The sequence below is a fragment of the Macaca thibetana genome, chromosome 7 (assembly GCF_024542745.1).
Source record: "Macaca thibetana thibetana isolate TM-01 chromosome 7, ASM2454274v1, whole genome shotgun sequence".
Taxonomy (NCBI): domain Eukaryota; kingdom Metazoa; phylum Chordata; class Mammalia; order Primates; family Cercopithecidae; genus Macaca; species Macaca thibetana.
Window position 1 is genome coordinate 46,085,786 of NC_065584.1, and position 13,687 is coordinate 46,099,472.

Below are 13,687 nucleotides of genomic sequence, written 5' to 3' on the forward strand. Positions count from 1 at the left end.
TGCTCAAAATAATAAAAAATAGTTTTGTGATGATTGCCAAAAAGGCCAGTAGCATTTACAGCATTCAGGTGATGATACATCATTGAAAGAAAGAAAAGGAGATTTTTATGTGAGACAAATTGCCCAAAACCTGAGGGGGAGTTTTGTCATCAGGATAGATAAGGAGTAACCTTTTAAAAATTCTGAAACAAAGAGCAAACAATATAAAGAAATCTCGGCCAAGCAAGGCGGTTCATGCTTATAATTCTAGCGCATTGAAAGTCTGAGGCAGGAGGATCACTTGAGGCCAGGAGTTCAAGACCAGCCTGGGCAACATAGTAAGACTCCCCTCTAAAAAGCAAAAATAAAAAAATTAACTGGATGTAGGGGTGGGTGCCTATACTCCCAGCTACTCGGGAGGCTGAGGCAGGAGGATCACTTGAGTCCAGAAGTTTGAGGTTGCAGTGAGCCATGATCGTACCACTACACTCCAGCCTGGGTGACAGACTGACAGAGTGGGATGCTGTCTCAGAAAATAAAATAAAAAAAAAAAAAGAAAAGAAAAAGTAAAGAAATCTCATTCTACTTTACTTACCACACACATATGTTCATATCATGTGTTAAACATTGTCTTTTAAAAAATAGCTTAGGGCCACATGTGTTGTCTCAGGCCTGTAATCCCAGTACTTTGGGAGGCCAAGGTGGAAGAATTGCTTGAGATCAAGAGTTGGAGACCAGCCTGGACAACATAGCGAGACTCTGTCTCTATTTCGAAATAAGCCAACAGCTCAGAAAATCATTTTCTTTAACTCTTACCTGTGATACTTTTAATTATGTGTTCTCTTATGGTGATTGGCTGGGGTTAAAATATTCTGAAGCATTGCTTTGCATCACAGCCCCAGAGAAAATGAAAGGGGAAGGCGTTAGCTTCCCTTTTCCCCGCTGTTCTGCCTGCTTCCTGTTTTAGAAAAATTAAAATAAGGCGTGAGCAGTCACTTTCTCTTGAACATATTCTTCCATATATTCTGGGGTAGGGTGAAGTATGTATTTTTGGGGGCTGGAGTATGGCCTCTGTCACAGATTTTCCTCCCTTATCTACACTAGTGGGGAATAATGAAAATTACTTGTACAATGAACATCACTTATACAGGACACATATTACGGTATATTCCAATTTTTAAAAATATCAACTCATATAAAGAGGAGGCCAACCCTGACTTATCTCATGGGCAAGCTGTGTGGCACAAATGAAATTACTAATGTGAAAGCGTTTGGTCAACTCTAAAGGTCCTTACAAGTTTGCGCGTGTTTTTTTTTTTTCTTCCAGACAGAGTTTCGCTCTTGTTGCCCAGGCTGGAATGTGATGGCATGATCTCGGCTCACTGCAACCTCCGCCTCCTGGGTTCAAGCGATTCTCCTGCCTCATCCTCCCAAGAAGCTGGGATTACAGACGACCACCACCACGCCCAGCTAATTTTGTATTTTTAGTGGAGACGGGGTTTCTCCATATTGGTCAGGCGGTTTCGAACTCCTAACCTCAGGTGATCCGCCCACCTCGGCCTCCCAAAGTGCTGGAATTACAGGCATGAGCCACCGCACCTGGCCAAGTTTGAGGTCTTTTTAACAATTAGAAATTTATTCTACTCAGGGATCTGTAGAATCCATTCAAAGCCAGAAATTTCTGCTTCTTTCCCACACCTGGTGGGAGAAATGGAGGAATAGGCCCACAAATCGCCTTGACTTTTGCGGTCTCCCAGTATGCACTTTTGCATGGACAGAAAAATGAGAGAAATGCTTTTACCTTCACCAAACCTGTTGGAAATGGTTAAGTTTCCCTTCTTTTGACTAAAACAAAACTAAAAACCACAAGAAACCTACTCGAGATTGGCTCATATGAATCACATCCTGTGTGGAACCCCGTCCTGTGTCAATGACATTGAGACACAGAACAAAGAAGGGAGAGGGCAGGTCAGTGCTTCTAAATGCAACTAAGGGCACTTTCATTAAAGAACTAAGGCTACAGGCTGAACAGGTTTAGCATGACTCAGCAAGGTGGGTCACTGAACACCATCCACCCAGGGGCAAATGAGCTTGTCCAATCACATGACCTACAAGATCAGAGGATAGCAAACCAGACCTTTGGTTTCCTGAACCGCATGCGCAAGTCAGTCCCGTTACACACAGAACAGTCAGAGGAGGAGGTCACCGCCAGGACAGTGGAGACCACTGTAGATCCTCTTCTCGACACTGCTCTACCATGTTACCTTGTGTCTGGTTGTGTGTGTGCCAACCACTTCTACAGCGGGTGCTGAGGCAAACCTCCTCAAGGGTTCTGATTTGGATCTTCCATTTGGAGAAGACTTTGATTCTGTCCATATTCATGGCTTTTCTTTCTTGCATTAGGGACTGATGCATTGCACACACAAATGAGCCCAATGTATTTTAAGTGAGAAAAAGTTCCAATCCTCACCACCAATTACACCCTATCTTGTCATTTTTTTCGTTCTAGTACCTACGTGTAATTTAGTACTTTCGAAGTCTTCCATTCTTTCTGAAAGCATGAGCACTAATATGTGTAATTTGCTTTCTTGTGATTCTGAAATCTTTTAATGCATACAGTTCAGACATCCTGTTTGTTTAATATGAGCAATGCCAACTTTATTTACTGTAATAAATATACTTCTTTATTCTTCTGGAAAAAAAGGGAAATTAATTGAAAAAGATACATTTAAGCTATTCCAGTGTGTAATACAGAGGCTGCTGCTGAAATACAATATAATATCAGGGAATTCCACAATCTTGTTTGCTTTTTGATTCATTTTCATATTTTTCTTAAATATGGCATTGCTGCAGTACAAAGTAGAACATATTTTAGTGTCTGATTCACAGTCTCTTTACTAACTTTGGAACTTTAAAAGTTGGCCAAATCTGATAGTGAGAGGGTTCAAGAAAATTGATATATGTGGTGAAATGTAGTTTTGTGGCCTAGCTTTGTGTTTCAGAGCTGTTACACAGTCAGATTGTTTTTAAAGGAATATCTGCAACTGTTCCAGCAATTCTGGTATATGAAAATGTTGCTGGTTTTGCATGGGAACTTCATAACCTGTATGATATTACTCATGGGTATTTGTGGGTTTTGTTTTAGATGTAGAAAGGATGCCTCTTGGCAAAAATATTTTTTTCTTTTGCTTCTTAGAGGTTTTGTATTCAGCTCAAAAATCCCTAGTATCTGTTTCCTTAGGTTCATGGGCTCCTTTAAACTTTACATTTGTATTTCTTTTTTTTTTTTTTTTTCCCAGTCAACTTCATGGACGTTTTGGAATGTCCTTTGTGCAAATTCACTTCCCAATGTTGCAAAGAGATTTTGCTTCCCTTTACCCTCTTCCAGTTGATTTTCTTCTCTTTTTTTTTTTTTACCTTTTTTTTTCTTTTTTTCTTTGACAGAGTCTCACTGTCATCCAGGCTGGAGTGCAGTGACACGATCTCAGCTCACTGCAACCTCCGCCTCCCGAGTTCAAGTGATTCTCCTGCCTCAGTCTCCTGAGTAGCTGAGATTACAGGCATGCGCCACCACCATGCCCGGCTTATTTTTGGATTTTTAGTAGAGACGGGGTTTCACCATGTTGGCTAGGCTGATGTCGAACGTCTGACCTCAAGTGATTCGCCTGCCTTGGCCTCTGGAAGTTCTGGGATTACAGGCATGAGCCACCATGCCTGGCCGCTGATTTTCTTTAGACAGTCTAACAACTTTTCCTGTGACATGTTTAGGCCTCTGAGTGTAATCCCTGTGGTAGGCGGTACAGTGTCTGAAATTCTCCATATACATTGACTTCTGACCTCTTTGAAAATGTGATCTGTAAGAAGGCCAAACAGGCTTTCAAATGCAAGATGATTTCAGATTCAACATGGTTTCCTTTGAGGTTGTTACTAGGAAATAATTTGAGCAACAAGTGTAGTCATCACCATATCCTGATATGCCAGTAGAAAGATAAATTACTGCCTGTAAGTTACAACATTTCACCTCCACCCATGGCAGTTTTTTTTATATTACCCATTTGTCCTCTCAGTAAATGATGTCTGTAAAAATAGTTGAAATAGTTGAAAGGAATTTAATTTAAAATATACTCACATGTATTCACCTAAGTACAAAGACACACAGCATTTAAAAATAAGTAAACGCAGCCTTTTCTCCCTTGAAATGTATCAAATACTAAAGCTTTTTATAACATCTTGATCCTAAAAAGAACTGCAGAAAGCCATTTAATCCATTCTCAGACATCTGGCCAGACTAGCCAGCATTATGCTAGTCTTCAACAAATGTGACCAAGGCTTCTTGTTCCAGTTTTGCTTTATTTGTAATACAGTTTCTTTTCTCTCTCTCAGGTGAATATATTGGTTCAGAGTATTGGGTCAAAGACAGGTCCCACTTAAAGGAGCAGTAAAAAGAAAGATTTGTCAGGATACATGGCGGCTCACACCTGTAATCCCAGCACTTTGGGAGGGTAAGGCAGGAGGGTCACTTGAGCCTAGGAGTTCAAGACCAGCCTGGGCAACATAATAAGATCTTATCTCAAAAAAAAAAAAAAAAAATTAGCTAGGTGTGGTGGCACATGCCTATAGTCCCAGCTACTCATGAGGCTGAGGGGGAAGGATCACTTGAGTCTAGGATATTGAGTCTGCAATGAACCCTGATTGTGCCACCACTGCATCTGGGTGACAGATCAAGATCTTGTCCCCCACCCCCCCCCCAAAAAAAAGAAGATCTGTCAGGATAAACTTAATGGGAACAATTACAATATTTTAATTTGGAAATTGTTCTTAGATCACACAATATACAAGCAGACAATAACATGTAAGTTATTATGAAATGATATAAGCATGGACCTATAAATACTTCCTAATGGTTTCATAAACTGGCTGTTGTTCTCTCTCCACCCTTCCAGAAGAAGAGCTCAGGGCTGGAGATTTCACAGTTCCCTTCTAACAGCTATGCATTGATCCCATTTGCGATAACCTGGCATTATATTCATATCACAATGATCCAGACAGTTGTGCATATTTTAGGAATGGAAAAGACAAATCATTTATTATATAGTCATTTTTTTCCTTCTTTGGTCCAACAAGTTGGGCAGGCCTATGGCTACATCACAACTGTTGTGTGCTTCTTATTTCATATATTTTATTTTTGTCTGCCTGAATCATTTCATGGCTTTTCAATGTCCAAATGTAATTTAGCACTTTCCTATAATTACACTTTTTCTAACAAGTGTATTTGTTTGTGCTTGCAGTTTTCTATAATTTAATTGCTTGGTCATTCAGAAAATCCTTTACATTTTTAATGCAGATATCCTATTTATGTAGTGCCAATTTATTAACTTTGGTAATTTTTTCTGTTGATGCTATTTTGTGAAAACACTGCATTTTTGTTTTGTTTTGTTTTGTTTTGTTTTGAGACAGAGTCTTGCTCTGTCCCCCAAGCTGCAGTGCAGTGGTGCGATCTCAGCTTACTGCAACCTCTACCTCCTGGGTTCAAGTGATTCTGCTGCCTCAGCCTCCCAAGTAGATGGGATTACAGTCGTGCACCACCATGCCCAGCTAATTTTTGTATTTTTAGTGGAGATGGGGTTTCGCCATGTTGGCCAGGCTGGTCTCGAACATCTGGCCTCAAGTAATTTACCTGCCTCAGCCTCGCAAAGTGCTGGGATTACAGATTCGTAAGCCACCGTACCAGGCCAAAACACTGCATTTTTATCCCAAAGGGAGTCTAATGTATTCCTCTCATTCTAGAGTTAAAAAATCTGAGCCTGCAGAAACTAAGTAGCTCTTCAAGGTTAATAGGTACTGGAGTAGTTGACAGAGTTGAGGCTAGACCTGGATCCTCCAGGGCTTTTTCTTTTCTTTCTGCGGGGGAAGAATTTTTCATCACTTCATGTGTTTTGTCACAGGGCTTACAAAAATCTTACCAGTAATTTAAATGAGTAAGCAACTTCTCTTCTGATTGTTAAGATTATATCAACAGTTTTGTAATGATTGCAAATTTGGTACAAGGGAGGCTTTCTCCCATTTGAATGTAGGGGCAGTATTTTCCAGAATCACTCTTCTACAAGTCACTGAAAAACAAGCAAAATATTTACATTTAGATGAATATGGTGTTGGGCCATCTAACTTGCTAGTAATCAGTCTGCACCTGTACTTGCAACAGCTGTGTTCAGATTTGATTTTCTTTTTTCTGAGAACATCAGTAATACAAAGCAACTTCCATCCATCTCCTTGCTTAAATCTCATTAGAACTTTGGAAGGCCAAGATGGGAGGATTGCTTGAGTTCAGGAGTTTGAGACCAGCCTGGGTAACATAGTGAGACTTTGTCTCTACAAAAAATAAAAGATTAGCTGGGTGGTGGCACTTATCTGTAGTCCCAGGTACTCAGGAGGCTGAGGCAGGAGGCTGAGGTGGGAGGCTGAGGCAAGAGGATCACTTGAGCCCAGGAATTTGAGGCGGCAGAGAGCCATGATTGTGCCACTGCACTCCAGGGTAGGCAACAGTGAGACATTGTCTCAAAAAAAAAAAAAAAAAAAAAAAAATCCACAAAAATCTCATTAGAAAGAATTTCAGGAAAAAGAAATCCAAATATTTCGTATTGAAGAATTCAAATTGCATCTGCAAAGTAGGTATTATAGAACACACTCTTGTAAGCCATCACTGCCAAAACTAATGTTTTTGTTTATGAAAGAAGTTCATTTAAGGACCTCCATTTCAATTAGTATCATATCAAAAACAAACTAGCAGGCAAATTAAGAAACAACTGAGGGCCGGGCGTGGTAGCTCAGGCCTGTAATCCCAGCACTTTGGGAGGCTGAGGTGGGTGGATTACCTGAGGTCAGAAGTTTGAGACCAGCCTGGCCAACATGGTAAAACCCCGTCTCTGCTAAAAATACAAAAAATTAGCCAGATGTAGCCAGATGTGGTGGCAGGTGCCTGTAATCCCAGCTTCTCTGGAGGCTGAGGCAGGAGAATAGCTTGAACCCAGGAGGCGGAGGTTGCGGTGAGCTGAAGTCGCACCATTGCACTCCAGCCTGGGTGACAGAGTGGTACTCTGTCTAAAAAAAAACACAAACAAACAAAAAAAAAAAGAGAAACAACTAGGGGAACAACCAGTAAAACCACCTAGATGATATAAATGGGAAATCATTGCCAGAATCTATGTGGTTAACAGGCAAGATATAGCTCTCTGACCAATCCTTGTACTAACCATGATACCTGTTATTTCTTCTAAACAGAATCTGAATTAAAGCTCTCAAAAAGCAACCATTTTACTTGAGGGCGGGAGTATCACTGACTAGTGATCCAGATTAATTTATAACTAGATTAACTAGGTTGTGATCATCTTAGAAAGCAGGAATAAGTCTCTAATAGGTTTGGATTCGTCTTTAGGGTGTCCAGGTATAGGTGGGATGGATTAGAACTGTGTTTCCCAAACTTAAGTCATTTGCCAATTACTTTTAGAATTTTTGCCACTTCTGATCATGTACCACTTTTTTACATTTCTTATGTCATATTTTTCTTTAAGATGATTTAATTTGAAACTTAAATACATTTGTTTTAAAAAAGACTTTATCACTCCTGTAAATAGGAAACCAGCATCACTCGCTATAAACAGATAGTAATTGTGTGCTGATTGTGGTGGATCGTGTCTGTAATACCAGCACTTTGGGAAGCCAAGGTGGGAGGATCACTTGAGCCCAGAAGTATGAGACCAGCCTGGGCAACACAGCAAGACCCCATCTCTACAAGAAATAAAAAATTAGCCGGATGTGGTGCTGTATGCCTACAGTCCCAGCTACTCGAGGAGCTGACGGGGGAGGATCCCACCTCCTGAGTCCAGGAGTTAGAGGCTGTAGTGAGCTGTGAAAGCGCCACTGCACTCAGCCTGGGCAACAGAGTGAGACACTACATCAAAAAAGAAAAGACAGTAATTGTGAAAATAAAGAAAATAAAGACCAATGCTATTATATTTTAGTTAAATACCATCATCTCAGAAGGCTGTGATCCCCAAATCTGCTATCTTTTTGTTGAAAAATAGAGTAGTGAACACCCGAAGTGTTAAATATGTGCTAACATCAAACTAAGACTTTTCTCCTGAGGCAATCAGAAGAACTGAAGAAAACTGGAAAAGGAAAAACCTGCCTCTGCCATGTCCCCTCCTGCCGTTCTCCATTGCCTCATCCTGTGTTAGCTCCCGGGGCCTCCATGCTGTTCTGTTCCACCAGTTCACTGAGTTCACTCCTGTCTCAGTACCTTCACACTTGCGGTTCCCTCCAACCGGATAGATAAGTTTTCCCCAGATCCTTACAGAGTTCCATCGCTCACTGGCCTCTACTCAAAGGCTGTTTTTCCTTTTCTTTTCTTTCTTTCTTTCTTTCTTTCTTTCTTTCTTTCTTTCTTTCTTTCTTTCTTTCTTTCTTTCTTTCTTTCTTTCTTTCTTTCTTTCTTTCTCTTTCTTTCTTTCTTTCTTTCCCTTTTCCTTCCTTCTTTCTTCCTTCCTTCCTTCCTTTCTTTTCTTTCTTTCTTTCTTTCTTTCTTTCTTCCTTCCTTCCTTCCTTCCTTCCTTCCTTCCTTCCTTCCTTCCTTCCTTTCCTTCCTTCCCTCCCTCTTTCTTTCTTTCTTTCTTTCTTTCTTTCTCTCTCTTTCTTTTTCCCTCCTTCCTTCCTTCCTTCCTTCCTTCCTTCCTTCCTTCCTTCCTTCCTTCCTTCCTTTTCTTTTCTTTCTTTCTTCTTTCTTTCTTCCTTCTCTTCCTTCCTTTCCTTCCTTCCTTTCTTCCTTCCTTCCTTCCTTCCTTCCCTTCCTTTCCCTCCCTCTCCCTTCCCTCCCTCCCTTTCCCCTCCCTCCTTTCTTCTTCTTTCTTTCTTTCCTTTCTTCCTTTCTTCTTTCTTTCTTTCTTTCTTTCTTTCTTTCTTTCTTTCTTTCTTTCTTTCTTTCTTTCTTTCTTTTCTTTCTTTCTTTCTTTCTTTCTTTCTTTCTTTCTTTCTTTCTTTCTTTCTTTCTTTCTTTTCTTTCTTTCTTTCTTTCTTTCTTTCTTTCTTTCTTTCTTTCTTTCTTTCTGTCTTTCTTTCTTTTTTTTCTGAGACGGAGTCTGGCTCTGTTGACCAAGCTGGAGTGCAATGGTGCAATCTCAGCTCACTGCAACCTCTGCCTCCTGGGTTCAAGCAATTCTCCTGCCTCAGCCTCTGGAGTAGCTGGGATTACAGGTGTGTGCCACCATACCTGGCTAATTTTTGTATTTTTAGTAGAGACGGGGTTTCACCATGTTGGCCAGGCTGGTCTCGAACTCCTGACCTCAGGTGATCTGCCCGCCTCAGCCTCCCAAAATGCTGGGATTACAGGTGTGAGCCACTGCGCCTGGCCAAATGCTGCTTTTTCTAATAGGTGTTCCCTGACTGACCACAGTCAGTAAAATAGCTCCTCATTCATTCATTCATTCATTCATTCATTCATTCATTCTGGGTGAACTTCCATTGCAGCCCATCTATTTGGCTTCCTTCCTTGTCTTACCCTGTTTTTTTCTGAATGGCTGGATTCTCTTTGTTATATAGCCAACCAAAAATATAATTTATTCTTCTCTTGTTAGTTAAATAATATTGTTTGGTTTATAGGTAGGGCTAATTTTTATTTAAAAACATATATGTGTAAAAATTACAGAAGAATATATGAAACACTTTAACCATATAATCTTCGGGTAGTAGGAGTTGTGGTGATTTTTATTTCCTTTGTTATACTTTTCTGTATTGACTGATTTTATTCCCAGTAAATTCAGTTTAAGATGACAAAATCTCTGTTTTTTGTAGTCATAAACTTGTACTAGTCATAAACATGTGCTAGCTCCATGTGAAAAAATTAGTGCTGTTCAACATAAATTCTCAGGATATTATACTCGAAGGCAAGTAAGAATAAGGGCAAAGAAACAAGCGTTAAGGCGAATAAATTAGATGACGAGAGAAAACCTAGTCTACAAAGTTACCATTTAAATCCTTAACTCCAGGCAGCTATTTCATAAATGGTTTTGTTTGGTCATACAAGGTGACCATGGGTCACATAAGGTAATGTTAAAATCACAAGTCAGGGTTTCTGTCTGACTGCTGGTGGGCCAGATATCTTCCCCTCCCATGAAAGAAAAATCATTCTGTAGTGTTAAGAATCTTGTCAAGTCTGTAGTAATGAGCACTTCCTCTTCCCCCACCAAGACCCTCACCCCAAATTCTGCTTGGGGCATTATACTGCAGGCTAATGATCTAAACAAAATTAAGATTGGTTAAATTAATAATTCCATGTTCCCAATTAAGAATTTATTTTGCACTTAAGATATTGATCCATAGTCCTGTGTATATTTTTAATGCAAGCAAATATTAGTGAAGCAAATTTGTCATTTTCATTTGTGTATTTTGGACAAAGGTTTGTTTATACTCAGTGAAATGTTAATTTGTCTGGTTATTTCTCCTTTTCCCAGCAAAGAATATTTAATCTCCTTTCTGAAAATGATTCGATTTGGGCAGCAAATCTTATGCTGAGAATTCTTCCCAGATCTCAAGTTATATAACTGAACAGATGGCATTCGCATGGCTTTGACAGGTCAGGCTGCGATCACAGGACATCCTGAGGAAGCAGCTCGGAAGCCTTCCCAAGGAGAGTGGGAAGATCCCGTGAGTGAGCAGGCATGTGTGGCTGTGGGATTGGGTGAAGAAATGCACTCTGACTCAGCTTCCCATCTTCACGGCCCAGGAGCAAATTCTTCAGGATCCTGAAAGAGGTACAAATAATCCTGCAGAAACTAGTGGTACATTTGATTGAATCAGAAAAATAAACAAATCTTTCCTGTGGGAGAAAAAAAAGTTTCTCAGGGAATGTGATACAGGGAGAGTGATTTGGTTTGTGGTCATGGTTGAAATGCCACAGGTAGATGGACAGTGAATTGGATGTGTTCTAATTGTATCTTGGGCTTGCAGCATGATGGGGCAAAAATGGGAAAAATATCCCTGTCTTCACAGAGTTTGCAGCTTACTGGGAGAGAAAAAAAATCAGTCGCTCAGTCAATAAATACATGAACAAATACACACATGACTGTGATAAGGGCCAAGGAGAAAACAAAATATGCCGGGAAGGGGGATACAGAGATGTGTGTATAAAATTTTAGATAGAAATCCTCTTTTAAAAAGTATGTCGTTTGAGTAAAGAAAGACCTGACGGAAATGAGAGAGAAAACCATGTGTATAGCAGGGAAAGAGAACTCCAGTGAGCGGAGACAGCCAATGCAAATGCCCTGAGCCAAGGGAAATGCCCGGAGTGTCCAGGGACCCATAAAAATCCCAGTGCGGCAAAAGCAGAGTACACCGGGAAAGAAGTGTGCAAGATGAGGTTTGAAAGCCAATGTGAGGTCAGATCATACAGAGTCTTAAAGTTCACAGCCTGGAACTGCCATTTCTTCTGAGTGAGATGGAAAATATTAGAAGGGTTTGGAGCAGACAAATGACATGATTTGGATTATTGTTTACTGGGATCACTCTTTGGAGGAAATAGATTGTGGGGCAGCAAGGGCAGAGGCAAGGGGCAGAGCAGTGAGGGGCAGGGAAGAAGCATCTAGAAGGTTATTGAGATAACCCAGGCAAGAGAGGAAGGTGGATTGGACCAGGATGGTGGCAATCTAAGCAGCAAGAAGTGGGTAAATTCTGGATATATTTTGAAGGTAGAATCAACAGGTCTGGTTAATGGATTAGATGCATTGTATGAGAAAAAAAAAAAGAGGAGTTCAGAGTTATTCCAAGGTTTGGGTGCTACACAACTGGAAAGACGGAGTAGATGTGAGAAGCTTAATAAGAAGGAGGAGAATGTGGGAAGGGCAGGTTTGAAGGATATCAGGACATCTGTTTGGAATATATTATGTTTGAGATGTTGAGTGGGCAATTTAATGCACAAGTCTGATGTGCTAAGGAGAGATTTGGGCTGAAAATATAAATGAGACAGTCATCAGTACAGACATGGCATTTAAAGCCGTGAGGCTCCGTAAGTTCACCTAGTGATGGATAGTGCGTACAGAAACTAAGAGAATATGCAGACAGTGATAGTCTGTATGGAATGCTGCTGGTAAGTCCAATGAGGCAAGCTGACCATTGAGTTTAGCCATATGCAAGTCATCACTGATCTTTATAAGACCAGCTTTTTAGAATCTAGAGCAAAAGGTTTGCTGGACTGGGTTCAAGAGAGAATGCAGACATTGGACACAGCAAACAAAGACACTCTATTCAAAAACATTTGCTTTACAGGGAAGAGGAGAGATAGTGGTAGTTGGATGGGAAGATGGGATCAAGAGAGGATTTTTAAATTTTTTTAATTGAAGTACTATATATATGGTAAAGATGCTTACTGCTTGTGTATCGCTCCATAATTTCCACAACCAAACACACCCAAGTAACTAGTACTCATTTCAAGAAAAATAATATTGCTAGTCCCCAAAGTCTCCTGCCTGCTCCCTCTCAATCACTGTCCCCACCCAAGGGCAACAACTATCTTGAACTGACTTCTAAAACCCAATTCATTTTCCTACTTTTGTACTTTGCATAAATGAAATCATACAGTTCATGCTTTTCTGCATCTGGTTTCTTTGCCTGTATGTTACATTTGTCATATTCATCTATATTGTTGCCTGTAGTGATGGTTTGATCATTCTTATTGCTATATAATAATCTATTGTGTGAGTATACCAAGATTTATTGATCCCTTCTACTGCTGCTGGACACATGGGTATTTTCCAGTTTTACAAATAGTGCTCCTATGAGCATTCTAGTACATGTCGTTTGGTGAGCGACATTTTATTGGGTATATTGCATACACATTTTATTGGGTATATTTCTGTGAGTGGAATTGCTGGGGCATAGAGAATGCGTATGTTCAGGTTTAGTTTTCCAAAATAGATATATCGATTTATGCTCCCACCAGCACTGTAAGAGAGACTTTATCAGTAATAGGGGTGATATTATAATATCTTCATCTGTTACTCCTTTGTCTTATATCTTAATTTTTTGAGAATGAAGGGGGTGAAGAGGGGTAGTGATTACTGGGCCCCCTCAAAATCTTAAGGAAGAGACTGCTGCTCATAGGGTTGTTGTGAGGAGTGACCCACTGTAAAATACCTGGCATCATCCGGGCCCAGGACATGTATCCAGCATATGTTAGTTGTCACTCTAATTTTGTAGTCACCCTCTCAGCCTTGTCTCCAGGCAGAGGTCAAGGTAAAGCAGTGATAACTGCAGTTTCCTTCTCCTCCAAATCACACTCATCCATCCAATTTGCTTTATAGCCCTGGGAAAGGGTGAGCGCTCAGGGTGCTTCACTGACCATATTGCAGGACCAAGAATAAGTAGCACAGAAGCTCACATACCCCTCTTCATAACTTTCTCTGCCTCCTTCTGTTAGACCAGGCGTTTCATCAGGTTCCTGAAGGGGTTAAAGAAGAGTCCTGTGTTCGATTTCATTGCAAGTCATCTAATAAACCATCTATAGAAAAAGCATACTCTAGAGATGGTTTATACCACCATTGAACTCTAATAGTAGCAATCCTAAGGAGGGCTGGTTAAATTATAGCTGGACATAATTCCTTGCCATTTGTCGCTATCTGGAGATGTTCATTGTTTATTAACGAATAAATTTAATATACTTCTG

The 13,687-nt window shown here is 40.3% G+C and overlaps 2 long non-coding RNA genes across 3 annotated transcripts in view; one reads left to right on the plus strand and one right to left on the minus strand.

Annotated features, from left to right (window-relative positions):
- Nucleotides 1–9,687: 9,687 nt before the first annotated feature.
- The window catches only part of LOC126958967 (uncharacterized), an 84,786-nt gene continuing 80,786 nt past the window's right edge, over nucleotides 9,688–13,687 (minus strand). The window contains exons 2-3 of the long non-coding RNA XR_007727414.1: nucleotides 13,407–13,462; nucleotides 9,688–10,772 (exon numbers count right to left, since the gene is read on the minus strand). This is a non-coding gene — a long non-coding RNA (uncharacterized LOC126958967). The remainder of the gene's footprint in view (nucleotides 10,773–13,406; nucleotides 13,463–13,687) is intronic.
- LOC126958969 (uncharacterized) overlaps nucleotides 10,697–13,687 on the plus strand; it is a 93,374-nt gene continuing 90,383 nt past the window's right edge. The window contains exon 1 of one of the 2 annotated variants that reach the window (XR_007727417.1): nucleotides 10,697–10,781. This is a non-coding gene — a long non-coding RNA (uncharacterized LOC126958969). The remainder of the gene's footprint in view (nucleotides 10,782–13,687) is intronic. The other variant, XR_007727420.1, reaches the window with a different exon arrangement.